The 7,818-nt window shown below is 40.0% G+C and overlaps 1 protein-coding gene across 2 annotated transcripts in view; it reads right to left on the bottom strand.

Annotated features, from left to right (window-relative positions):
• The window catches only part of RBFOX1 (RNA binding protein, fox-1 homolog (C. elegans) 1), a 1,723,406-nt gene that overhangs the window by 1,423,018 nt on the left and 292,570 nt on the right, over window positions 1-7,818 (bottom strand). For both annotated transcript variants that reach the window (XM_011961363.1, XM_011961369.1), the window contains exon 2: window positions 6,130-6,192. The gene's annotated coding sequence lies outside the window, so the exon portion shown is untranslated. The remainder of the gene's footprint in view (window positions 1-6,129; window positions 6,193-7,818) is intronic.

Below are 7,818 nucleotides of genomic sequence, written 5' to 3'. Positions count from 1 at the left end.
TCTCTCTGCCTTCTCTTTCTCTCTCTCTCTCTCCTCCTCTCTCTCCTCCTCCCAGGCTCATCTACTCATTCAATCAAAAAAAAATCTGCAGAGTTCCTGCCCCTTATATAGCAGAGGGAAGCTGGAAAAAGAGCTCTGCTAGGCAGCAGCTTAAGAGAGGTAAGAGATATTCATAGGGAAAGTGGAAACAAGTGTGTGGGGGTGGTTGGTGGCTAGGGAAGTGTTAAAGCAAATGGGATGGTCAGTGAGCATTATCTAGATGAGTTTGTCCTTCCAGACCATGGACTCTAAATGCAGCTGGCATGAGACCCACCCTGTGCCTGGCCTTGAATTAAGGTAATGCCCTAGGTCATGCCCGCTCTCGTTCTCTCTCCCTCTTATACTCCAACTGGTGCCTTTTAACCTCTTCCACTTCCAACCCATCTGCTGAATGTTGCATGTGAGAGAACTGCATCTCCCTGGAAGGCAATCGTTGTTGTTTCTCTTTCAATACCTCCTTACTCTGTTCCACTCTCACCTGTTCCACTGAAACCCAGATTCTAAAATATAATCATAGGGTCAACTTTCTAGCTTGAAAACTGGCTTAGGATTTTCTTTATCCTACAAGGGGCAACCAAGTAGCTGAAATAAACAGAGAAAAATTCATTATCAGGAGGGCTTAACAGAGATCTATACAGAAGTGTAGACTAAAAGAATAGGAAAGGATATCCCAGCTGGTGAGACCAAGTGTAGCAAGTGTTTGGAGCTGAGAACTGAACATGTTTAGTTATCAAGAGATCAACTTGCCCAGTTGGAATAAAATGTATTTGAGATTCATGGAGAGAAGATAGAATGTTAGGCAAAGACGAACTTATTGAACAACCAACTAGACGATATTCATGTTTCAAGAATATTAGTCCTGCAGTCTGTTGGCTGGGATCCAGGGGAGGGTGGCTTTAGGTATGAAGACTACCTAAAAAGAATTTCCAGATATGTAAGTAAGAAGTACCTGGAGCAATACGCCAACAGAGGGAATGAAAAGAAGGCTCCTAGAAGATACAGATAAAACATTCACTTATCACTTGGTGGTGGATGAAAAACAAGGCAATGTCAGTAACTAAAGCTTGGGACTGAGGTTCCTGGGAAGAGAGTGGTACCCATGGGTGAGTGAGTGAGATGTGGACCGATTTCAAGTGTTATGCATTGGGAGCCTTAAGTGACAGAAAGAAATAAGTGAAGATGTATAGCAATCTGTGCTACATACGGCATTAGGATTCAGTGATAGATACGGAGTCTGTGAGTCTGTTACTCTAGACCTATCAACGTAGAAGTGAAAGCTTTGAAGATGAACGCTGAGGAAATAAAATCCAGCCATCAGAAAGACCCATACTAGTCTTTCATCTAATGTTGATGTTACATTTCTCCCACTTACACAATACCCCATTGAAAGGTGACATGCATTTATCTATCTCTTCATCCTTCCATCCCTCTATTTCCTAGACCATTATTATATCCAACAAGTACTGATGGTCAGCTATGGGCCAGCACTACAGTAGATGCTGTGGAAATAATCAGAGGTGATACACTATTTGAATAATCAGCATGCATTAGGCACCAACCAGTTAGAATAGACAAATGCTGTGGCATTGAGCACAGTCCCAGGGGACCATTAAACCTTTAGTTCTGGATCAAGGGTAAATGCAAGGAAGCAGAACATATGGAACGGCAGGGAATAGAGGACACTTTGGGGCTTGAGACAGTAGCAATTTATCAATCAGAGTCTTAATTGATCTATAACAGCTAAGTATCAGCCTAGGTACAAGGACAGACAATTCTGACTTAGCCCCTGTATTTACAAGGCTGCTAGTCTAAAGCCATCCTATACAACAATACAGTAGCAGGTTACGAGCCACATGTTCTTAAATTAATGAACTCTCCTGACACAAAGAAATGATAAATATTTGAGATGATAGATAGGCTAACTACACTGACCTGATTACTATACAGTATACGTATAGAAACATCACTACGTACCCCATGAATATGTGCAATTATTATTTGTCAATTAAAAATAAAGTAACACATTTATGTTACTTTAAATAACATGATGGCTCATGCCTGTAATCCCAGCACTTTGGGAGGCTGAGGTGGGAGGACCACCTAAGGTCAGGAGTTTGAGACCAGCCTGGCCAACATGGCGAAACCCAGTCTCTACTAAAAATGCAAAAATGAGCTGGGCATGGTGGTGGATGCCTGTAATCCCAGCTACTTGGGAGGCTGAGGCAGGAGGATCGCTTGAAGCCAGCAGGTAAAGGTTGTAGTGAGCTGAGATCATGCCACTGCACTCCAGCCTAGGTGACAGAGTGAGGCTCTGTCCCATAAATAATTATAATAACAACAATAAAGTAACAGATGTTTTTAAATAACATTGTTTTAAAAATCACTTAGTTTTCAGTTAGTTTTCAGGTGTAATAGTCACATTTCAAGTGTCCAATTGCTCCATCTGGCTGGCGGTTACCATATTGAATAGCACAGATAAAGAATTCCTTATCTATTCTCTTAGCAGGGTTAACTATGTAAGGTGATACGTATGTTAAGTAGCTTGATTGTAGTAATCATTTCACAAGGGATACGTACATTAACATGTCTTATATATACCTTAAATCTATGCAATTTTTAAAAATTAAATTGTATTTTTATTTCAATACTTTTGGGGTACAGGTGGTTTTTGGTTACATGGATAAGTTCTTTAGTGGTGATTTCTGAGATTTTGGCTCACCGCCACCCAAGCAACTCATAACCCAAGCAGTGTACACTCTGCACTCTACCCAATACTTAGAAAACCTCCCAGTTTTCAGGAAATGCTGAAGCCTGAGCTTCAAAGACATTAAAAGATAGATGTGGCATGTAGGGAATTAGAGATGGAATTTCCTTTATTATAAGGAACAAAAGCTGCAAGTCTTATCTCCTGTGTGACACAAGCATTAGCTGATCAGGGTTACGCTAAGTCATTCTGATGTAACTAACAGCTAATACACCATCGTTCTAGTTCTTTCTGTCTCCGCCTCCTTCTTCTTCTCTGTACTCTCAACCTCCTCCCAACCTTCCCCCTCTGAGTCACCAAAGCCCATTATATTATGACTATGCTTTTGAAATAGATGCAATTCTTACTTGTCAATAATACCTCATTAAGACTTGGAGAAAAAAAATATTCCTATAATCACAGAAACGGTGTATCGGATAACACCAGACCAAAGAAAAAGAAAAAAATAAAGTTTGCACAATTAATTAATGATAAACGTGATGCAGCATGCCATGGGATTTTTAACCTGACGGGAAAATAGAGATCGAGGAAGCCTTCTCTTGGAAGTTAAATTTTCAAGTTGTAGAAAATCATGCTGAGGCTTAAGTTCCACCACCGACCCTGCTACTATAAGCTTTCTGTGACTTTCCTCTTAGCACACAGATAACAACAAAGGGATGTGGAGAGCTAGAAAAAGATGCTGCTTCCTGGGAGGTCACTCTCTTACATCATGTGCATTGGCCAATGTGTTTTTCTAGACCTGTCAAAGTAGAAGTGAAAGCTTTGAGGAAGAATATTGAAGGAATAAAAACCAACTATCAGAAAGACCCATACTGGTCTCTTGTCTAAGGTCAATGCTATCTTTCTCCCATTTACACAATACTCCATCAGGAGTCAAGATGCACTCATCTACCTATTCAGCTTTCCATTCTTGTACCTGTTTGACTATCATTATATCCTGAGGTACTGATGGTCTACTAGCACTACAGTAAATGCTATGGGTATCGTCAGAGGTGATATACTATTGAACAATCAGCACTCCAAAGGGTCCTGATGCAAAGGAAACATTCTGGAAAAAAATCAAACAAGAATAACCAAATTTTGGAAGCAGGAAATGAAAATTAATGTTCTGAAGCCAATGGAGACATCAAAACCCTGATTCAGACTAAAATATGGCATTCTTCCCAACATCAGCCCAGGCCCAGCGTCAGCCATGAACAAATTCCAACTATTAAGTCATCGTTCCTGCTAAAATCCTGCAAGAGAGTGGAGCAATTTCTCGACCAGCATGTATCCAACCATGGGTGAAGAGCACACAAAACCCAGGTATGTGGTCAGCTTAGATGTCAAATCATTTGCCTTCCTGATAACCAGGTGACATCCAGGTGACAACCAGGTGATAACCAGGTGACTCAGTGTTTGTTCCAGGGGAAGCGACTGCTTGGTCTCGGAAGTAGTTTGAGGTTCGCTGGACCAGAGAAGCTGCAATCCCAAGGACAGTTTGGAAATCTACTAGATACACTGAGAGGAGTCAGTACCCATAAACCTCCCCAATGAGACATCTTGCCATTTCTTCCTTTCTAAAACGGTTTGTTTCAAAAAAAAATTATATCCGCTCACTGGTTTAGAGCAGTAGATTAATACTTTTTTATGTTTCTCTTTAGACGGCAGTTGTAGATACGGAAATACCATATCCATAGACAAATTAACATGAGCTCCCTTACATCCCTGTACTAATTATCTTAGGGACCACAGCCTCCCTTAGGTTAGAAGTTTCAATCCCAATGCAGGTTTGGAACAGGAATTTCTTTCAGAGAAGCAGCAATTTGAATCATGTTCAGAAGACAGAGGAATGATAAGGTCGTGTATGATCTGAAAACCCATCCTTGAAACCTTTTGTCCTCCATCCCTCCCCTCCCTGCCCCAGCACTAACAAAGGCATCTAGGAGAAAGACGCTGCTTGAAACAGAAAAAGATCAAGTAACAAGCATATTTAACTTTACACTAAATAGATTTGAACAGACTTCATGCCAAACAGCCTCCTCCTTTTTACTTACAAAACCTCCCAGTTTTGAAGAAATGCTGAAGCCTGAACTTCAAAGGCATGAAAAGAGAGATGTGGCATATAGGGAATTAGAGATGGAATTTCCTTTATTATTAGGAACAAAAGCTGTGAGTCTAATCTCCTGTGTGATACAAGCGTTAGCTGATCAGGGTTACACTAAGTCATTCTGATGTAGCTAACAGCTAATACACAGTCTTTTTAGTTCTTTCTATCTCTGCCTCCTTCTTCTCTGCATTTGAATATGCAAATTCCAGGACAATAGAAAGAGTCCTGCAACCCCAATGAGGGCAAAAGAATTCCCTTTGATCAGCCTCTTCCAGGCCTGGAGTCCCATGGCCTCCAATTCTACCTGCTCCTTTATGACATGGGCTGATATTTGATGTATCAAATTATACTCCAGCACTTTCAGAAGTAGAACCTGCTAAGAAATTCTGCATTCCTATGAAGGAAGCTACATCTTGAAAAATAAATATTTCTTCCAGCTAACCTTTTAAAATTTTGATATTTATTGTTAAATTATTACAGATTTCTTCCTAAAACAAGGTATTTACCCATAAAATGATTGCAGAGGAGGGCCGATATCAGAGACTTTGTGAAGGTGCTACTCCAAATGCTAGAGTGTATATGTATATATAAAAAAAGAGCACTGAGAAAATTGGACAAAATACTGCTAGCTTCACCAAAAATAAAGTCCTTGCATGCAATGAGAAAGGCAGAAAGTGGAAAAGTGCTTACTTGCTGAAAACAAATGAAATTTCTAAAATGTACCCCAGCATCTTAAAGTACACAATTTTTTTTGCATTAATTTTTATATCATAGTCACGTATTCCAGCTCAAAAAGAGCAAATGAATTGTTCTTAAACGCCTCAAGAAATACATGCGCTCAGTAACTAATCTGTGTTTGCTGGCATTTCTTTCTACTTTACAGGGTCATGTGACTCAGAAGGGGGACAGAATGTCTCCTGATGAGAAAACCTTAGGGGGGAAAAAAGAAACCACAAACACATTTTATTTTAATCCCCAGCTAATAAAGGCACAGTTAACCCACTGATAACCTCACACATTTCCCAGGTTCACTGGGGAGGGAGGGCTAAAGGAGGGTGGTTCTACCTTGCAGGTCCTCTTCTCATCTCTCGTACAATAGGGCAGAAGAGAAAGACATAGGCAGGCAGCAAAGTTTTTGTAACAACTTCAAACCTGCAGAAAAGAGCTTTTCATAGAGAACAGGATCAAAGACATGGATATATTTATGGAATGAATGTTCGAAATGGGTTGCACTTACTGAATGCTGAGTTCGATCAAGGAAGTTGTAAGTTCCACTTGCATGAGTTCTTTGACCAGTTTCCTAAAGAAGAAAAGGGGGAACGACTTTAGTATCAAGAAATATATTCTTTAATTCTGTCCGCACTTTTTTTGTCACAGTAATATAGACCAACCTCCAAAATAGGTTCTGACTATACTGTGAATTTAACAGCAATAATGGTGATGATGAGGATGAAAATGATTCAGTTCTTCAATATATTTGCATTACATCCTCTCGGATTCCGGTAAAGAAGGTGTTATTATCTTCTCTATTTCATAAGAGGAAACTGAGGCCCAGACAGCTCCCACAGTTCACAAGACATTCATGTACATCGTGAACCCTGAATTTGAACTCGGGCAAGTAGACACCAAGCTTGAAAGCACTCCACTGTATTTTTCTCTTACACCATGAGTTCCTGTCACAGGAGGTGTTCAAGGGAAGACTGGAGGTTGACATTTCAGATATATCATTGTGGATTTTCTTCCTGGGAATTAGGTTGGATGAAATGAATTCTAAATTTCCTTTCAACTCTAGAACTGCAGGTCTATAATGCTGATTCAGGTGATACTTAAAGTTCAAATACAGAGATTTAATTTTGCAATGAGTAGTATTATGATATAAGGTATCCCAGCAGTAATAAATTCCGTAAATATGGCTATCATCACCCAATCAGAGGGAGTAAGATTCATGTTCATTGATATTTAAATAAACGAAATATCACCTGAACTGCAAATGGTCATTATAATCTCCTATAGTTCAGTGAGTTGAAAGACAGGTCATCTCCTATCAGAAAAAACAAGATTTCTGGTAGAACTGAAAGACGTTTATGGCATCCTACACCCAAGGGTGTTGGGATACTGACTTATTTCCTCTCTGGGGAGAAACTTAAGTGGCAGAGATGGGACTGCTTTGTAGGGTTCTAGAATCCTGATCCATTGCTCACTGAATTACTCTTGTAAAGTAGCAATACAATTTACACCAAGACTCAATACAATTCACAAGATTTAGAGGTAAATTTAAAACATTATTTGCAGATATGTTTAGACAATATACCACCTTCCCTAATGTGACAGGTATATCTAGATATATAGATATACAGATATACATATCTGTATGTATACATACTTATAAATGAAGATCACATATGTGTATGTATATGGATATACATGTGTGTGTGTAGTCTTCACATCTGGTGAGTCCCCTCGTGTTGATAAATTACAATACCTAAGAACCTCAGGTGACTTCAAAATACTGGAAAGAGGGGGGATCTGCAGAGAGACCCAAGAATAGATACAGCTATTAAGTGGTTGAAATGGTGGTGATAGTATTCGCCCTTCAACAGCCTTTTGCTTTGCATTTTGATGTCTTCAGTTTCTTTCAACTAATAAAAATGACCAATCTCATGGGCTAGTGTAAACAAATGGCAATGATGCACTCATTCATCCACACATCTATCTATCCATCCATCCATCCATCCATGTATCCATCCATCCATCCACCTATCCATCCACCCACCTATCCACCTACCCATCCACCCACCCATTCACCCATCCACCCATCTACCCATTCACCCATCCATCCATCTACCCACTCATCCACCCACCTATCCACCCAGAGACCCATCGATGCATCCATCCATCCATCCACCCACCCACCTACCCATTCATC

The sequence above is a fragment of the Colobus angolensis genome, unplaced genomic scaffold (genome assembly GCF_000951035.1).
Source record: "Colobus angolensis palliatus isolate OR3802 unplaced genomic scaffold, Cang.pa_1.0 Scaffold55, whole genome shotgun sequence".
Taxonomy (NCBI): domain Eukaryota; kingdom Metazoa; phylum Chordata; class Mammalia; order Primates; family Cercopithecidae; genus Colobus; species Colobus angolensis.
Note: the sequence above shows the minus strand (reverse complement) of the source record. Positions and strands in the feature narration are given on the sequence as shown.